Here is a 21692-nt window from a genome sequence, read left to right as displayed (position 1 = left end):
TCAAGAAACAACTGGTTTAAACCAGCCAAGCCTGCCGATAAATATTACTACTTTAGATACACTGCTGAAAATTCATTTTAAAACTACCCTCTACACACCATCTGATTCGAACTAATTTTCCACCACAGGTTTATATTTATAAATGAAATGCGACAGGTTAGTAATGTTTGCAGAGGAGATGCTGCTGGCAGTTTTTAGATTGTCATACAACACGACAAATATTACCTGGATCAAAGCCTGTGTCTGCAATCCAGGACAACGCCAGTGACTTCCTATTGTGCAATTCTCTTCGACCGTGGCCATATTACAGTGTTCGCTAGTCGTTCAAAATTGTCACTCGAGTGTGTTGTGGCGTACGAGTGGTTCATCGGTGGTGGTCAATCTGGAGTACACGTACCTCTAGGAACACTCGATTTCTTAGAGAGTACATAGAATTCGATAACTAATAACTTAGTTTATTAATATAACATTTATTCCATGCAAATTTTAACATAGTTCTGTTAAATTTATAGCATGAAACTCTCATTTGTAGTATAACTTGATTATTTACTTAATGAATGTAAATTCTATAATTTGTTTTTGATACAGTTACCTATAATTTGAATTAAAGGTAACTTAAATTCTGTACACGCTTGAAAGTATCTAGGAGTACACGGAAAGGAAGATTGAATACCACTAGTGTACACGATGTGAGGGAGTCTGCATTGGCGAAGGGAGTGAAGGACTGGGCGGTAGCATTCAGAAATCAGAATGTTTTTGTCTCGGATATAGTTATGGACGTGCAGGTGACCGGGAAAACTTAGCATATGTTAGAACTCACTCTACAGAATCTACACCTAGTCTTGTATGGGGGACCGAATTTCACATCTTACTCGCGTCTAGTCTTCATTCTCAGGGAAGTAACACTAGTGTCTCGTATATTCATGACGTTTTCAATCTTGTCCTCACCTTATCTTTGTGTGACCCGAATGCCCCTATACTGCCAAGGTAACCCTCTGAATTCTATTTTGTATATGTCTTCTACCGTGATGCCATTTTGGAATCAGTATCACCTACAATTACCTTCATTCTTCTCAGATCTGTAAGTTTCGTGGTGGCGTTTTTAATGCGTTTTCATCAGTGTATTTCCCTTGTTCAAGATGATTAATGAGAAGTGCATTTAATGTTTTGTATCGTTAAAAGGTGCTTTCTTGTGGTGAGATTAGTGTTCGTGTTACCAGTAATTTTTTTCTAATGTAATGTTGTAACGAATTTCATTTTTGCATTTCAGGTTCTGACCAGTCCATAGTGTGACGCATTCTGCTTGTGGTAGTGTTTGCTGCCGTTTTAGTTGGTAAAGCGAAATCAGGGTCTATAGAAAAATGTGTTGTCTGTCAGTGAACCAGGGATACAGTTTGGTAATGTATTTACGTATTCAGTTTCATCTACAATATGCATAATGTCTTCATAGTTAATAAAATGTATGCTAAACGAATAGTATATGCAAATGGTATCAAAATAATGGAAACACCTGTGGTTTGCAATGCGTAAGATGGATGAAGGGATAACGCTGAGGATGCGTGTGCAGCATTTGGATCGTTTATAGTGCGTGAGGTATGGTAGAATGGAGGCATGTGTTTAAGCAAGCAGACAGTGGTGCTGACAAATGGGACATATCCCTTGAGTTCAAAAGAGGTTAAATTATGGATGCACGATTAGTTGACGCAAGTATATCTAAGGCGCTTAATGTGTAGTATGTTGCGAGAAATAGTGTGCAACATGGTGATGTCCTACAGAACTCATGGGAAGACAGCATCATCGACGAATAGTAAAATATATATATATATATATATATATATATATATATATATATATATATATATATATATACATATATATACTAGCTGAACCTGCGCTCTTTACAAAGCGCATCATTGATATATGAGCATGAATCTCCTTGTTATTCCTCACATCTGTACATGTCCCTTTGCAGACACAAGTGAAAGAAGTCTTGGTAAAAATCGGCAAGAGATACCGTAAAGGGGAGATTTTTTTCGATTACTTTTTCAATATGTCGTACCGTTTGCAAGATTTGAGCCTACTTCCGGTTGCAGTTTTTAATTCATGTATGATCTGTGTTTTCTTTCTTCTTGCATGTAGTATGTAATAAGCAAATACATAAACTAAGCAACTATGGCCTATGGAACCAGGAGGTTCAATGCCGCGTTCACAAAAGCTCTCCACTGACTTCTATCCTTAGCCAATTGGATCCAGTTTCTACTTTGTATTCATATTTCTGCGAGATCCATCTTAATATTGTCCTCCCATCTGCGCCTACGTCTTCCTAATGGTCGTTTTCCGATTGGTCTTCCAGTTAATATTTTGAAAGTGTTCGTTCTTTCTTCCATCCTGGCTACATGAACTGCCCACCTGAGCCTCCTAGATTTGATGACCCTAACAATGTTTGGTGAACCGTATAAATTATGTAGTTCCTCGTTATTAAGATTCCGTCATTCCTTATTCCCATTACTCTTGGGTCCGAATATTCGTCTCACGATCTTGTTCTCAAATACTTTCAATCTATGTTCTTCGTTCCGAGTAAGAGACAGTATTTCGCAACCATACAGAACAACAGGCATGATTATCGTTTTATACACTTTAAAATAAGCTAATACATTACTCATACAGTCAATTATAATGCCAGTGATATATGTTTTTTTTAATATTGAGTTAGAACTGGACAATCTACGCAAAATTTGCAATCGATCAGTGAAAACGTCATCTTTCTAGAGCCTATAGTTTCCGAGATCTCACTGTCGAAAGGATTTGCCACAAACACATAAACATCCACAAACGTATAGTTTAAAATACTCTAGAGATGGCAGTACAATTCATTTGCATTTTATTTCGGAGAAGGCTTATTAAAATGCAAAGGCTTTGAACAATAATTTAAAAGGATAAACTTTGTGAAATAGATCTCTTTAAGTAATTTATTTAAAGTACACCTTTTTAAAAATATTTGTCTTTGTTATAAACGTGAAATCACAAATAACCGCAAATCAAAGGTTTGTAAGCTAAAGTTATAGGTTGGAGCTCAGTCGCTCTTAATTGCTATTGTAGCATTTTAATAGATAGATATATATAAACGAAAGTCACTACGTTTGTGACTTCGTACTCTTGAACCACCCGACCGATCTCGATCAAATTTTTAACATAGATGAGATTCGGGCCTGGGATGATCTTTATTCTTTCACTTTGACGGTACAACTTAGGGGATATATATATATAAATGAAAGTGACTATCTTTGTGGCTTAATAACTCTTCAACCACATGACTGATCTCGATCTGTTTTTCACATAGATGAGGTTCGAGCCTGGGATGTTTTTTTGCCATTTCACTTTGATGGTGTAACTTGGGGGAAGCGGAGATATTAAAAAAAATGATAAAAAACGACCGATATTAGTGTCGAGTCTATAGTTTTCAGATTTGCTGAGACGAACAGTGACACTTCTGATGCTGGTTAAATCTAAATTCAGGCCCGCAACTTGGGGGAGGGGAATGTATAGAAATGATCGAAAATGATCGGTGTGTGTGTCGAATACATAGTTTTCGGGGTCACTGAGACGAACAGTGACACTTTCCGATGCAGTTTAAATCCAAATCCAGTCCTTTATGTCCAATGTGAAATGTATTCTCCCCGTGTACGGTTATTCTGCTAGTATTAGACAAAAGAGAAGTTTCAGTGATAAGAATCGCCGAGCATTAAAGAGGTCACCAAGGACCATAGGACGAATGCACAAAACTGACTGCGGCACTCATTCAGCACCTCGAAAGGGTCATTTCATATCAATTCAAGACAGTGACCATCTCAGATTTTAATGAAATTTGGTACATAGATGCTCTCTAGATAGCATAAGAAAAATACCGAATTTCAACTTTATATATCAACTGGTATTGAAGATAGGGTTATGTAAAGTTAGAAAAATATCCCAAAATAGCATGTTCAATGAATTTTGAAATTGGAATTGCAGCTCTCCTAATTGAGCTAGAGAGCTGGTTGAGGTGTCATTTTACAGCATTTTTCATGCCCTTTCCTGTAGCATATATCATCATATTTGAAAAAACAGAATTTATTTTTTTCAAAATCAAAATTTTTCAAAGTACATATTTTAAAATTAATTCCATGAATAGTAGTATTATTGTAAAGCACCTGGCAAAGTATGAATTTGGGATGATAATGGGTTCATTGTTGAGAAAAAAAATCAAAACTAACTCTTGATTTTTCAAGAGTGCTCTGTACGTAGAGTAATAACACAAGAACGCTAAGTTTTACACTTTTGTGAAAATAAAAATGAACACTTACTTAAAGAAAGAATATAAATGATTCCATAGTAAAACTTTTCAACAAGTAGTAGGATATGTTTATCATTTGAAGTTTGAAAAAGCCACATTTGTTTGGCGTACATCACATTCAAGGAGAACTTAACATCTAGTAGGAGTTACAGGATTCACTTTTGTTAGAACGTTCACTACTAACACACAGAACATCAGAATTTCTTGAATGAAAATGATAAGAGATGGCCAAGGTGGATGAAGAAGTTATTTTTACTTCATCAAGTTCTTCATTTTTCTGTAAAACATGCCCGAGCCACCACTTTCCTTCATAAACTGCGGTGACATAGCCTGATAACTTTATTTGGAGGTTTGACACTTCCTTTTCCCAACCCTGCAAACCATCTGAAAATAATAATACAATTTGCCCTCATATTGAATTTGAAACCCCACTGAAAAGCTGTGGATCCCCCGAAATAAATTCCTGCATACATCCCTGATAACCAGTGCACTAAAATGGCGTTTATTCAAACAATGAATGCTGGAATTTTAAAATTAAAAATTTAGTATGAAATATCATTCAAGATGATTAAAATCTAATTGATAAGCTACAGATGTGGTTGATTAAGTTTGCCTATTTATATATTTAAGCAAAGTTAAAAATATTGGTAACTATGAAACAGATATTCAGGCAAGCAGATAGATAAGGTAGAATTTGTTTCGTTAGCAGGGGTGGCTTCCGGTCTTTAATTTTGAGTAGACAAGTTTTTATTTATTTTTTTTTTTTTAATAAAAATGTATAGGATTTGTTCCTTTGCAGTAAATATATATTTATTATCTTTTAGACGTTTATATTTTTCAAAATTTTTGATAGATCTTGGCTTACCCGCTACAGCTGCTTCAGTTCGTTTAGTTTGTTTAGGCTTAACGTTCGCGTATAACAGCGAGGTTATGAAGAATTGTACACATTACTTAAAGTGGCATCTGAACCACTACTCGATTTCCAGCTGGGAGAAATTTTGTGGGCTCATCTACACTCCTTAATTACAAGGCGAAAATTACATTCAACTAACACAGATAATTCGAGATACGTAAAAACTTCACTATGAAATTCACACGGCTTTTGGCATTTTTCTTTTTTTTATATATATACACCAATTGCTGCTTTTCTTTTTTTTAAAAAAAAAACTGGTTTAAACCAGCCAACCCTGCTGTTGTACCCGTGTTAGACGCATACTTTTTTTTTTTTTTACAAACAACGTTTATTTACAGTAACATTTTTGTGAAATTTGTATTATTATTATTTTATTAACTTTTATAAAACTAAAGGTCAAAAGTATCAGCACTGTAACTTCGGTTTAAGATAAAGTTTTTAGAGCATGAGCTAATAAGTATTGCCAGCAGATTACAAGTCTGTATGATATGTTTTAGGCCCATTACTCTAGTATTCATATTTATTCCTACAAGTAGGGAAAAAAAAATATTGCATACATTTATTTTTCAGCTAGGTACAGGATATTAAAATGCTTTCAAAACTAGAAACAAATTGACGTTTGGAGAAGCACGTGGCATGATATTGCCACTTCATGCGCATCCCAATAAGTCATCAGCTGGAACTGTCCTGTGAGTGAACAAAAAAGAAACTCTCCAAATATTGGTTTGTTTGGATGGATGAAAGGATATTTTGTCATCCCAATTTGTGCATGTTGGAAAGAGGGAAGGAGGAGGGGGTGTATGAAATCACTTTTCTCACAAAGAAATGAAAGATAAAATAGCTTCTTTCCTTCTGAAAACACGTGTTTACTAGCGGCATCATTTTAATGTTAAGGTTTGTTACCAAGGAAACCCTCCACCCACTGTTGCTAAAAGGACGTTTATGATTCGACCCTCACTGAGTGACCGCAATAAGTATGTGACGTAGAGTGCCTTCTTCAAAACAAATCTGCACATGTTTTTGAGCTGTCAATTTGTTTCTAGTTTTGAAAGCACTTTCATGAAAACTCTAGTGTTAGGTATGAATTTTTTAAACAATGAACCCATTATCATCCCAAATTCATACTTTGCCAGGTGCTTTACAGCATTGCTATCTATTCATGGAATAAATTTGAAAATTTTAAAATGTATTTTTTGAAAAATTTTGATGTAACATTTTCATTTTGATTTTGAAAGATCAATTCTGTACTATCCTATATGATGTGGACCACAGGAAAGGTCATGAAAAATACTGTAAAATGACACCTCAACCAACTGAATTAGGTGAGCCGCAATTCTAATTTCAAAATACTATTGAACATACTATTGTGGGCATTTTTTTTTTTTTAACTTTATATAGCCTTACCTACAATACCGGTTGATATATAAAGATTAAATTTGGTATTTTTCGTAGTCTATATGAATAGTAGCCGTGTGCAAAATTTCATGACAATCTAAGAGGGTAAGGTAAATTTTGTTCTCAAATTGTGTTTATTTGACTTGAAACGGCTCGAAAACCTATTGCGACAATGACAGTACGACGTGACTTACGTAATAACATGCGCGATGGGGTTGTCATTTTGAAAGCGTTGATCAGCATCAACATCGCTTTAGAGCGAAGAAGATAGTGTTGAGAACATGCAAAGTGGACCTCCAATGATTGGAAACGCGCAATAAGGTGTGACAAGTCGTCTTTAACCTCATTTGCAACAACAGGCCTTTATGTGTGGCATCAGCTCTGTGGTGCTGTGGGCCATAATTTCCTGGTAGCCCAGTGGTTTCTGTGATTACGCTCACAGGACGTATCACTGCCTGTTATTGTGTGTACAGTCAGCATTTCCGATTTTGGCCTATATTGCAATATTTGAGGTAACAATGCGCTATCTCACACTGCAGGAACTGTTGAGGCATGATTTCCTGAAGGTCGGAATACCATTACTACCACCTTCTTTGGCTTGCCCAGTCTCTTATTCTCAAAATTATTGGAAACTATGGTCAGTTCTGGAGCTCAAATTGCGGAGTAAATATCCTCTTCCATCCTTGCTGTCGAAACTGAGGTAGCACTGCATGAGAAGTGATATATATAATATTTGTCTGGAAGCCATTCATGGTTTATATGTATTCGTTCCACAACGAACCAAAGCTGTTCTACTGGCTAGCAGTTATCTCATGTCGAATTAATCAGGGAAATTGCATTTTCTTCAAGTATTTCCGTTATTTTGTTAACCATCTGTATATCTGTGTTGCTGTCAGTTGTAACATGTTTGTTGTCCAGTCAGGGTCAAAATTCCTTCTTGTTCATGTAAAATAGTTTCCAAAGTGACTACAAAAAGCATTGTCGATTTTATTGATTTCAGGTTCTTTAGTGAGCAACGTTTCGTTTAAGAAATAATTAAAATGTTAAAAGTGTAGAAAGATTATTGTATGATGAATGGGGAAAATTGCAGAGTGAATTTGATGAAAGCCTAAAAGTGAATAGTAAATGGATTCGTTGTCCAGTTACTTATTCTTTAAATTGGGCGGCACAATTTGTTTAATTATGATATAGATAATGTTCATTAACAAGAAGGAATCTTGTCCGGGACTGAAATATTTGGTAGCGATTGTCTGTTGTGGATGGTATAATTTGCTGACGTATTGTTTGTTTGGTAAAAATAAGTTTTCTGTTGTGCGTAAGTATTCAGGATGATGCAGCAACCCAAATCTTGCAAGATTTTGTACTCTTTTCTTTCTTACTTTTTTCTGATTGTGTGTGGAATATTAATCGTAAAGCAGTGCACTGCTTTTGTATATACTCATCATTAATCTTTTTTTTTTTTCTTTCTTAATATGATCTCTTTTCATTTGTCTGTAACAGAACAATACACGTTGATTCTATATATTACGTAGCTACTATGTTTTCCTATCCCTCACAATAATGTTAACAATGTGCATGAATTTTATAACCGCTGGTGATTAGTTTACATAATTTTACCTTTATGTTCCTTTCGCAGCTTAAAAAAAGGAAATAAATAAAGGTAGTCAATACCTGATACAAGTGGCAGATTATAGTTGTGTAATGTTTAGATTCAGTGATACTGTACTGAAACACGTAACGGATACTGTGCTGAAACACGTAACGCTTGGGATTATGCTTGTTTCCACACACATAAATACATGTAATACTATGTGTATATTTTGTCAAATAAATAGCGGAAATTGTTCATGTAAAAAGCCTACGTGAAAGATTTTTTTTTTTTTTCTGCAAGGTGGTGCCAATGTACCTAATTGTCACTTAAGAGTTTAGGTGCGAGTATCTGTCAACAAGTTTGTCTATGCCTATTTTTAAGGTTAGTCAGTCTGAAAAGTGTCTGCGACTTTTAAAATGAATAAAAATATCAAACAAAGAATTTGCCTCAAATTTTGGGTTGCCAGCGAAATTACTTGTACTTGTTGATACTGGAAATGAACTACAGTGAACAGGGTTTGAAAAAAAGTTTTTTTTTTTTTTTTTTTGAAAAACCCAACCCATCTGGACCCATATGGGTTTTTTCGATATATTTCAGTGTCTTTGGGGTAAAGGTGTTAAAATATGATTTATATTTCAAGAATATCATTGTCACAACTTGCAACAATTTTCTATTCAGTGCTGTTTTGAAAAAATGGCAGCCATTTTGAAATTTTACGTTGGATCGCTGCCAAAATATAAACAGGTAATTTAGAGTATCTCGTGCTTCTACTCTCAAAATTTCAACTTAAAAGACCGAAAATTGCGCTTTGTAGCGTGCATAGCAGCTATTTTGAAAAAAAAAAAAAAAAAGGTCGCCATTTTGAAATTTTACATTGGTATGCCGCCAAAATCTATACATGATATTTAGAGTGCCTCATGCTTGTACCCTGAAAATTTAAACTTGAAAGACCGAAAGTGTATCCTGTAGTATGTGTTGTACACCAGAGGCGGATACAGGACGGGGCGGGGAGATTCCAAGTGGGAGGGTCAGAACTGATGGAGGTGAAATATTCGTCTAATGATCTAAAGGACGAATGAACAAATATAGATCGAATTATCCCAGAAGCCTCAGTGATATTCGCCAAATGTTTTGTAGAAGTTCACTTCCCATACTTTGTGCGTTCAATTACGAGAACTTCCCGAGCACCTGTTGCAAGACAGTGCTTGCCAGAAAATTAATTTAAAACAATTAAAGATATAATTCATATTTTATAAAGTTAGTGTTTCAAAATGTCTTAAATGAAATTAAATATTTTCCAGCTTAAAATAAATGGTTTTATTGTTGAAGTATTCACTTCCGATGCTTTGTGCGTTCAATTGCGGGAATTTCCCGAGTACTTCTTTCACGACAGTTTTTTCCCTCAAAAATGCAGCTTTCTTTACTGTACAGCGTAGCCCGGAAGTGAGCGTACCCCTAATTGGTGTTTTCTGACGGTTTTAGGATGTTAACGGATATTCTTACCTGGAGATGCTTAATGAGTGGTTGGTGCCTCAACTGGAAGAAAATGGTATCAAAGACACTGTTGTGATATAGCAGGATGGAGCACCAGCGCACTTCGCGATTCACATGCTCAATTACCTGAATCAGACATTTCCTGGCCGCTGGATTGGAAGAGGTTATGCATCTTCACCAGCTCCCTTTGCCTGGCCTCTAAGTCCCCATCTGACGACAGCAGACAATGCTCTCTAGAGTTTCATAAAGAAACAAGTAAGAAATACTCGATATCACACAACGCAGGAATTACTAGCATCTGTAGAACACGCCTTCACCTTCGTGCCTCCGGAGTATCTCCGCAAAACATCTGCGAAAACTTGGCACAGAATTCAGCTGTGTTACGGCATGGGTGGTGATCATACCGATGTTTATGACTCTTAAGACTTCAAGGTAATTGTGTACCGTCAAATGGGGTGAATAGAAACATGGGGGTGAATAGAAACAAAACTCCCAGATTAGTTTTGGATTTATCTAAACGATAAATTAATCAACAAAACTGAAATTTCTTAACATAGTCTTATATGGCTAAAGTGTTCACAGCAGAGATAAAATGTTTTAGTGAGTTGGAAACACTGCGATAGACGGCAGCAGCGTTAATATGTTACTGAAATCCTACACGGTATTTTGGCGCTGCTCAAACTTTCTTGATAAGTACGACATTTTCATATTTGTTGCATTTGAACATATGCCTATTTTGTAGTTTGTTGTTTCATTTACTGACGTTCATAGTAAAAGTTTTCCTTTTGTAAATTATTTTTAATCAAAATTTAACTTTACTGGGTTATTGTTATGATTTTTAATTAGTGGGGTGAATAGAAACACTTCTTGAGGAGTGGAAAATTCTTGAGAAGCGGAGAAAAGGACAGGAATGAATCAACAATCTCTAAGAACAAATTTCCAAGTCTTCTGAAAAATAAAAAAATGTGTGACAAACTGAAGGAGGAAAATATCAGGGCTGGATTTCAAAAGTGTGGAATTTTTCCCCTTTGTCGAGACCAAATACTGAGAATGCTGCCAAAAAGAGACAATGAACGAGAAGAAACAGAACAGCAAAAGACATCTCAGACTGTGAACCGCCCCCTTATGGATCTTCTCAAGAGCATGAGAGAAGATGAAAAAATTAAGCAAGGAAAGAAGAGAGTACGAATAGATGTTTCTGGTAAGAGTTTTGGTTTGTTTTCTGAAAATGATACATTTTCATCAAATCACAACGAAACTCAACCTATCCTTGTATTGTCGGCCTTGTACTGTCTGTAAGAAATGCTTCGATACTGGGTTATTCATTGGTTGAAATAAGAGTATCAAAATTTGCCCATTTAATTGGCGATAAAATAAATTTGTATTATTAAACAAACATTTTGTATTTTATTGAACAACTTCGGAATTTATTTGAAAGAGGACTGTATTGTTTTTGAGGTTCACGTAAAAGAAAAGATGTTTATTGCAAGAGTGATTTATAGGACACTGGATGAGATGGATGCTGTGTTGTGCTAACAATACAGCACTCTAGGAAAAGCTGATAAAAATATTTGTAGACGTAAGAAATAGTAATAAAAGGCAGAACAGTTGAAAACAATATAACCTTTGGAAAGTGAAGTAAAAAGAACACTGAAAATCTGAGCACACATTTTTAACACTGCACAGTGTCTTTCCGTCAAGGTGGTTTTGAAACCATCCGAATTCCGCAAACTTGACGCAGATCATCTCTGCAGAGCGTGGGCAATCGTTGTCCCGATGGGTCAGCAACCCAGCAACCCTTGCGTGTGGCAGTAGGGCATTTTTTCCTGAAATGCAGCAAAAGTTCAAAATGGATATACCACCAAACACAACAGCATGCAGGGGATGAAGGTCATATTCCGCCAGTGTTCCTGTTGCAACCGCTTTCGGCATCCAATGGTGTTCGCATGTAATGCTGGAGTAGTATATCTATTTTTCATCTCTTGTCCAATCCTGTCCAGAAGTGACTTCCTTCTCTAACGGGAAAGCAGAGAACTGGAAATGTCCACATGTTACTGTTTTTACTGAGATGCCAATTCACGGGGTAACTATCCTCCCAGTTTCGACACGTACTGCTGATGTCCGAGAACAGTCCAATAGGTGGAATGGCGTTCTTTGGATGTGAATTTACTAACAGTTGCTCGCGGTGCATTATTGTCCAGTTCAACAGGTGCAGATATTAAGGCAACCTTGGTATACTTCATCATTCGCCTGTCATATCACGCTGATTTCGCGCAGTCATAAAACGTCATTACTTATAAGATGATCCGAGATATATGCATGCAAGATGACAATGTATGTGCAATAGATTTTGTTTTACAGTACTTCTCTGTTAGCTGGTTAGTTCTCTGTAGAAACACTTGTGACCAGTATTGGAGTTTCTCTGTGCAAACGTGTTCAAGAAGAGAATAGATACGGGAGAAACAAAGTAAAAAGGCATAAAAAAAAATATATCTTTGGGATTTCAGTTCGTTGAACACGACAATGATTTCATAGAAAAATGAAAAGGAATGTATACATTGTGCATTTTTTAAACTCATATTTCTTCTAATCTACCCATTTATACGTGTGAAAGTTACATTTTAATCGGTAGTGTGCCTATTTGCTAATTTATGTATTTATTTACACAGGTTAAGAGCTTTTATGTCAGAATACAACGTCTACTGTTATCCTTGGAAACTTATTCTAGAATAATACACTATCCAGAAGAGACAAGGATATTGCAGCTACGCGGTGGAGAAAAAAAAAAAAGCTTTTTTTCTTTTTAATGTAATACTTTCTTCTAGCGGACTCAGTATTGAGCATGCTAATATTATATACCAATTTATAAAAAATGTTTATATAATCTAATTATATAAGATCATTATCGTATGTTTTATATATATGTTATGAAGCTTTTTACAAAAACGTATAAGATTCGATGTACTTAACGCTCCGTATGTTCAGCCGAAATTCACATTGAAATAGTTTTTTCTTTTCTTTTCTTTCTTCTTCCGAGAAGGAAACAAAGCGAGAGGTGAGGGAAAGATTAAGAAATTATAACTAATGATAAAATAAAAGAACCTACGAGGGACACCCATTAGAAGTTATTAAAAATGTCCTTGTATACGTTAGCCTTCAGTTAGGTTATACGTACTGTTAGTCGATACGAAGTGATTATCTTACATCGTCATGGGTGGGTACCAATGCTTTTATCTTCTACTACTCGTCGACTTATTTTTACAAAGTTGAACCAAAGCATTCCATGTTTTGCTTAGCTTACCAGAGGCAAGATTAATTTTGAGTTTCTTTATGTAGATGTGTTATGCTTTGTTAGTTTGTATTCTAAGACTACATTGAAAAACGTGGGGCTTTTACTTCCTTTACATCGTGTGAACTATTCTTCAAATGTTTGGATAAAACTGAAACGATATTTTAATTTTAGTCATCCCTTACATATTCCTTAACATTTATATTCAACGAACTTAGAAAGTTTGTTACTGAATTCACTATGTCTGTATGTGTCTGTCTGTTCGTCTGTCTGCTATTTGCGATTTTTTTTTTTTCCATTTTGAGCCTTGCATTCGATAGAGCATCAAAAACTATTTGAGAAAGTGATGGGAGTTTTTCGCGTCACTAACCCTTCCCGAGATATTGGCCAAAAAATGGCCGATTTCCGGAGATTTAAGGAATCATATCTCGGAAACCATAAGTTATAGAGAGATAATATTGGTGTTGATCAATACCTAAGAGGATGGTAAATATTTAGGTACCAAACAGTAACCGGTGGAAACTGGCCACCAATTAATATCGGTACCAAAATGTTTACTATCCTCTTAGGTATTGATTAACTCGAATATTGTCTCTTTATGACCTAGCGTTCTCGAAATATTGGCCAAAAAGTAGTTCCCATATCGGGAGATTTAAGGAGCCATATCTCGGGAACCGTAAGTCATAGAGAGGCCATATTAGTGTTGATCAATATCTAAGAGGACGGTGAACATTTTGGTACCAAATAGTACCCGTGACCACTGGCCAATTGGCCACCATTTCCCAGATATTGGCCAAAAAAGTTCGAATTTGAAGAGATTTAAGAAGCCATATCTCTGGAACTGTAAGTCATAGAGAGATGATATTTTGTTAATTTTTGCGAGAAAGAGAAGAAGGTGCGGATAAAAAAATTGACTTTTACATCTAGGAACAATGACAGTTATTCTTCCCGCTCCATCTCTTCATTATTTTTAAGTTCGTTCTGGCAATGCTCTTTTAGCAGTCTCAACTGGTTTCTTTTGTAATCTAAAGATAAGCTTTATTAAAGTGCACTTAAACCTCAAATACTCCATTATTTTTGTATACTGTATATGCTTTTTTATTATGTTATTTTTAAAGGAATTTGGTTTACCAAAATTCCTTTATATATTTACCTAGCAAAAAACGGTATTAAATAGCGAGAAGCGGTTTCCTGCAATCGATTAAGAGGATCTAATCTTTTACTATTGATTTCTCAATCCACATGTGGTAACATGTAAATTTTACCTCATAAATAACTAATGAAATGTGGCACTCAACAACCAATTTTAGAAAGTCACTTTGCTACCAATTTTACAGAACTTTTACGTTCTTCTTCTAATAAAGAGATATGTCCTTTTGCCGTCATGTTTGTTTCTCTGATAGGCAAAGAACGTTCTACGGGTGAATAGATGATTTCTGCGAGTAAGCATTTCATGTAAAATTGGCGAAGTTTATCAAAAACTTTAGAAATGAATTATCTCTGTCTCTAAAGCAGTTATACTTGTTTGTTAGAGGGAATGTAAACTAAAAAATCACATCTACTGGCGTCACAACGTTGCAATTATATTTGAATTGATAATGATATTCAGTTCCGATGGAGTAAGAAATTTCCATTGTGATTGCGTGACAGTGATTAACGCGTACACGCTTCATTATTTCATTCACAACACAAATAAATATATACCACGGAATTCTAATATTCCAAGATTGCTGTGCAAATAGTCCTTATTTTTTTCTCCACACAGATTCTTTAGGCGTAAAAGTATTAAAAATTGTGGGAAGCGAATGAGAAACATACGTTCAATACTTATGTTTCAAGTTTTTTTTTTTTTTTTTTTTTTTTTTTTTTTTTTTTTTTTTTTTTTTTTTTTTCTACGAAGTATTTTGTTCCTATGTCTGTGACGCGAGTTTCCGGAAAAAGCAAACTCAGATAGTTATCGTTGCAAAGTTTGAAGCGTTTCAGTAGTTGGGAAGGCTGCACAAGGCGTACGATGATGAAAGACTGGAGGTGGGAGACGCGAATTTCTGTTCTTAAATTGCCACGAGGCATGTCTCCCCAGCAGATATTCTTCAAAGAATGTGACCCTTCGTAATTTATGAGGTCTGAAAGTGGCTTCTACTCTTTACCTACAGGAATGATTACCTAATTACTGAAGTAAACATTACAATTACCCTACGTCAGTAGTTATAAAGTCAGACTATTGCCTAGATTATATTGCGTTTCGACATTCACATGGAAAATTTAAATTTTGCATGTTATCTTACGGGGTTCTGAAGATTCTGACGGAGTAGACGTCCTCATATTTGAAGAGAATACATTTCATCTTCATCCTCCACTTCTTACTAAATATGGAAGTGATGGAAATACGCTTCAGCTTCGGTTTCTGTATTCATCTACGTAGAGCCCAAACGATGAAATAGCGAGAGGTGTCTCCCCCTCTGGAGTCAGTGTAGCATTCTAAGAACAGGTACCCTCTATTCAAGCCGGAAGCGACACAAATATACCACTTCCTGTTTCAACGTGGATCAGGATAGAGTAAAGCTGTAATAGATAATGAGAAGCTGTTTTCTACACTCAATTAACTGTCTCAAGTATATATGCCATCTCCACTCTAATCTCTACTAACCGGAAATGGTAGAAATGTACTACCAGTTTCGGTTTCATTGCTAAGAAAATATCACGTCATACAAACCAAACTGCTTGATGTGGTGTACACATGGCACTGCTACTTGTTATAGATAGCATTAATTATATCATCAACGTGCCGATAATAATGCAAAAATTCCACGATCGAATTGGAACGGTATATGTTCTAAATCATTCAGGACGATGTTTAAATTGACAGCAGTTTTTGAAGAAATTGTAAATTTTGATTTTCACGCTTCAGTTTGGTTTGGTTTGATTTGATTTTCAGCAACGGGGTTATATTAGACGTGGAGCTACAGCTTAAAGTGGGATCCAAACCACATGAGCCGCCGGGAATCGAATTCGGATCTCCCACACCAGAAACGTTTACGCTAACCGCTTAGACACGAGGAAGTTTTTTACCCTTTAGTAAACTAACCTTAATTTTATAGGTAGGAAAAAAGATCGAAAGGAAGAACATTGAGAATCACATAAAAACCTTAAGTTTAAAATTTGGTCTCGACACGTTGAACGGTATGGCTTCCAGGTGAATGTTCATACGGACAGATGAAAAATCTTTCGGTATCTATGGGATATGAAACGTGTAAATCCGTTGGAATCTCGAATTTCATTTTCTTCACGATCACCAAACTTTCTTGCCTTTCGTCGCTCGAAAGTAAAAATAGAGTATTTGAGGTTTTATATATGTATATAATATTTCAGTAAAGCCTTTCTTGGCAATGCGAAAAGGAAATATAAATATTAAACAATGTATAACGATGGGAAAGAATTAAACTCCATTTCAGTTTTATTCTAACATTTATAGAATAGTACACACGATGCAGAAAGTAATCTTCATCCACAAATTATTAAATCGTCGAACATACAAATAAAGAAACTCGAAATTAAGGTTGTCTCTGGCAAGCTAAAAACAACAATACGTAATATCCAGCTGTAAAAGCTTATTTTTTGGTTGCTTTGAAGCTTAGTTTTCCTTTCAGCACGGAGCTCTATGAGATGTAGACATACAGTTTAACGTGGAAACCGAACTTGCAGGAGCTTTCCCATGTAATTAATCCCCGTGTTTTACGCACCGCTAGCTATATAACCACGATGGCACTTGTAACTGAAGGCTTATATCTTGTATACATTCTTCTAATGTATGTTTCAGTGTTAATTCTTTCATTTTATTCTTGCTTTAAGCAGGTGGACTGCGGTTCAACATACAGAGCGCTAGGTAAATTGAAATTTTGACTTAAAATTTAATATTCTTATGACAGGGTTTCACAGGATAGACGTGATAGGTGAAATACTGTATAAATAGGTATTACGTCTACGGTATTGTGGTGCCATCGATTAGTGCAGTTATGGCTAATGGTAAGTAGTTTTCTACATTTTTTAAGACTAAGAGCAGTTTTCAGCTAAAGAAATGACATATTTTATGTAGAATCCCTGGTATTTACTACTGTGGCTCATTCAGTAGGCAACCAAACTTACAGCAATCCTTTGCAATATGATGACAAATACAGGAATTTAAAAAAAAAAAAAAAAAATCCGTAGCATTATTGGAGAATAGTCTTGTATCCTAGCACTAATATGTTATAGAAATAGAAAGTAACGTCTAATGGAGGGAGGTACATTAAAACAGATGCGATTACTACCTTCATAGACTAGCGTGTCAAATAGTAATTTCCAAAACAAATGCGTAGTATCTGCATTGTGTGTATAGAGTTAAATATGGATATTACATGTACTAACAAACAACGGAAATGAAGGAGAGAGAGCACACGATGAAATTTAAAGAGATTGAGGGAAAACAGAATATAATGAAGTAAATTTGACATGAACTATACACTATTGCTCTAGCAAGGGTACATATTTACAGACGAAAGAAACGAGGAGGAAACAGAAAGATGTAGAGAGGAAAACGAAGAAAATAGAAGAAACAAAAATAAAGAAACGAAACGAAACTCGGGATGGGCACATTTTTTTTTTTTTTTAAACACGTTTTGGAAAAAATGAATTTTTCGAAAACGAAAAACTAAAAAAAATCCGAAAACGGAAAACGAAAAGTGCCGAGAAACGGAAAATGGATAACTTTCGTAAAACAAACTGAATTTATTTCATTTGTTAGTACTTCCAAGCTACAGTATACTATGCTTACGTATAGGAAGTCTTATAGAACGGCTATGTTCATCCCCGCAGCTGGCATCAGAGCAAGAGCGGTTAGAAATAGCGAGAAGCATAGTTTTGCAACATGAATAGATCCAGAAGTAGTAGAGATCTATCGCTTTCTGTTACATTGTTGATCACCACAGAACACAAACGGTAATATATAGAAAGACGCGGTTTACGAGAACCAATTCAGTGTTCCAAGAATATATTCAATGTTCGCCCTTATTACACTTGCAGCTTAAGCTATGCATAAGTGTCGGAAGTCTTTAGAATGGCTTTGTCCGTCTGTCTGTCGACAGGTGTCAGAGGAAAAACAGTAACAGATGTTGAAAATTCATTTCTTGTGGTCGATTTGGAGCCTCTAAAATAGGTTCCATCTCCTCCATTAACCCTCCATTCAAGCCGTAAGTGGTTTTTGGTTTCAACTTTTATCGCTATAGAACGAAAAGAGTAATAGATAGCGAGAAGCGATTTATTGCAAACAATTTAGCGTCTTAAGACAACATATAACTATCCACAACATTTAATCAAAACCAGAAATTGTTCATATTTACTATTATTTCCGGTTTCAATACTGAGTTACGAGATATCGAGATGTAGATTTTTGCAATCGATTCAGCTTCAAAGAAATAGGTCTCTCTTTTCCATTAATCCTCTATTCAGATCGGAAGTTGTTTAAAATACCCGTTTTCGGTTTCAACATTGATCGATATAGAACAAAAATAGTAATAGATAGCCACAAGTGTTTTTTTTTTTTCAATCAAATCGATAGAGCGTCTCAAGAGTATATAAGCTATATATCATCTGGTGCGGGATTTTTGAGTATGGTGCGTTACATATTGTATAATATATATATAGGGAGAATTAAACAGTTGACTTGGTTGGAATACTCCTTTAGTAACATGTATTGACGGATGAAGGTTGCGGTCGAAGAATTAAGAAAGTCATTTTTTTTTCTTATAGAGGGGGAGGATGGATTGTATTTATAAGACCTTAATTCATTTTCACTTCAGTCATGGGCGCGACGTTAAAAAGCTCCCTCAGAAACACTTTCTTCTGCTCTCTGGAACTTTCTAGTTTTGCTGAACAGTACTTCTTTTCCGTACTGATTTGCCTCTTTTACTTTCATCTACTTGTTTAATGTTTAGTTCTTAATATGATCCCTTAACTAGCTTCTTTGGAAGCAGTATTTCAACAAGAACAATTTTTCCTCTCGTTTTAATTTTTACACTATCAAATGTAATACGAATTAAAAAAGAAAAAAAAATCGAAGTATATGTAATACGGTGAAGAAGGTGAGGAAAAATTTGGCTGTGAGGAGTGAGTGGAGGCTAACACACACGCAAATAATAATAATCCAAAAGGTGAGTGTGGACTACGATAGGCATTCTGGGAGAAATAAGTCCAGAAAACACTTCTTTCTTTTTCTTTGTTCGATCTTAACCCACTAGTTTCTGTGCATTCTTTCTATTAGAATATTCAAGAAAGTTCTTTCATCATATTTTACAGGTTGTTAAATATCACAGGATATAGTTGTATGTGGTATTTTTGTTTTCAGTTCACTAGTGTACTGGAAACTTCTAGCAGAACACTGCAAATTCTGGAAATATCCAAGTTAGCTCCAGTACCCTGGTGTAGCAATTAAGAGTGGTTATGTGTAGTTACTTCTACATCAATTGTTACCTTCACTTGACATATTAAACTCGATATTGAAGAGGCTTATTGCGTAATTAAACTAGCAAACAAGAATTTTAGGAATGATCCAAAAATGGATCAAAAGATTGCGATCTTGGCCAATAATTAAATGTTGGGTCAGGAGCCACAAAATTTTTGAACGGCCTCTACATAAATCGAGTTTCAGTATATTTTACGGAATAAGCACACCAAACTGAGTTAAGTGGTAGTTTTGGTTTGGCTGCACTATATGTAGTTCTCGAGATATAGGGTGTACAAGAAAATACTAGATTGAATGAAATATTATATTGGATTTTTTGGAACAGGGGCCACAAAATTTTTGAATGGACCCTAAATCGAGATTTTATATTTTTTACTGAATAAGCACACCATACTGAGTTAAGTGATAGTTTTGCTTTGGCTACGGTATATGTAGTTATCGAGATACAAGGCGTACAAGAAAATTTGTAACTGAATGAAAAACATTGTATTTTTTTTTTTTTTTTTTGCATCAGGAGCCATAAAAATTTTGGATGGCCCCTAAATCGAGAGTTCGTATTTTTTTACGGAATAAGGATATCATACTGAGTTAATTGGTAGTTTTGGTTTGGCTGCACTATATGTAGTTCTCGAAATATAAGGCGTACAAGAAAATATGTGATCGAATGAAATATATTGGATTTTTTGGATCAGGGCCCACAAAAAGTTTTAATGGCCCCTAAATCGAGTTTTCGTATTTTTTACGTGATAAGCACATCGTACTGAGTTAAGTGGTAGTTTTGGTTTGGCTACAATATGTAGTTCTCCAGATATAAGACCTACAAGAAAATTTCTGTCTGAAATATAATGGATCCTTTAATTAAAAAAAAAAAAAATGTTACTGTCGTTCTGCAGCATTTTAGAACAAAATATCGTAAAATGCCAGAACAAGGCGAACTACTATGTTCAGAGCTAGAAAATTGCATAATTACAGGAACTCCCAATTGTACGACAGGAACATTAGCTGCTTAATTACTGTAATTTTGCATTTTCACAATTTTTCAGATTCTGCAATTCCGGACTTTCGTTTATAGTCTCCCGTACAGCTACGCCGCCTAAATATTGGTACTCAAGATATAGAATTGAGTGTCAAACAGGCATTTGTTACGGTAAAGGCTGAAAATCTTTTAATAAAAATGCAGAGCAGCTAGATTCTTTTTTAATGTTTTTGTTAAATCTATGTGATTAAAGGATTTTTTTTTTTTTTTTTTTTTTAACGGAATAATTGATGCAAAATTAGGTGTGACCATTTAAGTAGCTGAGAATTTTTGACGCTTCCGTATAAGTTGTCTTACATCGTTCCTCTTTAATTTAATCACTGTATATTTCCTAACAGTTAAAATTTCCAAGGGTGCTATTCGTGGAAGAAGGCGTGCAGGTACTCGCCGAAATTGTATTGGTCATCGGCGTGAGTAATAGTTATTTTACATTATTAGTATTATATTGTGATACTAATCAGTACTATTTTCTAATACTAGTGCATGAATATTTTGTTTCAACGAATATTGTTTGTAGTGACTAACACATTTTGAAAAAAATAAAGTTACTCTTTACCTTGATCTTATTTCTTCTAATGTAAGTGTAAAAGCGAAACATAGCTGGGTTTTAGAACCAGTAGCTAGATATTACAAGTAAGTATTCTTCATCCTGCAATAATTCTAGTCTTAGTTTCTAGTACATCGAGAGATTAGAGTGTAAGTTTTTGTAGACCATTTAAATCTTCAATGCAATGTATCACTTTGATTTTTGGGTACGTGCGTTGCCATACCATAATAAATGGTTGTGATTCAATTAGAGTTTCTTTGATTTGTAATACATCGACAATGTTTTAGTATGAGAGAAAATTTAAACCGAACGAAAATGAATAACGTGGAACTCAAGATGCATTTGTTGTTTATGTGAACATGTTGTACTATCGTACAATTGCCTACTCTTTTAGCCTTATCAGTAGATTGCATTATTCTTATTGTTGGCTACCTATGCTTTTAAATTATGTATATTATGCATTTGCACACGTTCAGTGGTATATTCTAATATTGTACATTAGATTGAATTTGTTTCAGAGTTGAATTTGGAGTGTGACAGGGAGTATGAGCATTCAGGAACATGGATGAAAATAATTAATTAATTTCTCGAAGAAGTG

The 21692-nt window shown here is 35.2% G+C and overlaps 1 protein-coding gene across 4 annotated transcripts in view; it reads left to right on the top strand.

The window, feature by feature from the left end:
• The window catches only part of LOC145688390 (E3 ubiquitin-protein ligase SIAH1A-like), a 78989-nt gene that overhangs the window by 22659 nt on the left and 34638 nt on the right, over positions 1 to 21692 (top strand). For all 4 annotated transcript variants that reach the window (XM_081762563.1, XM_081762562.1, XM_081762560.1 and 1 more), the window contains exon 2: positions 1271 to 1397. The gene's annotated coding sequence lies outside the window, so the exon portion shown is untranslated. The remainder of the gene's footprint in view (positions 1 to 1270; positions 1398 to 21692) is intronic.

This window comes from Thermobia domestica, chromosome 6 (assembly GCF_964235325.1).
Source record: "Thermobia domestica chromosome 6, izTheDome1.hap1.1, whole genome shotgun sequence".
NCBI classification, from domain to species: domain Eukaryota; kingdom Metazoa; phylum Arthropoda; class Insecta; order Zygentoma; family Lepismatidae; genus Thermobia; species Thermobia domestica.
Note: the sequence above shows the minus strand (reverse complement) of the source record. Positions and strands in the feature narration are given on the sequence as shown.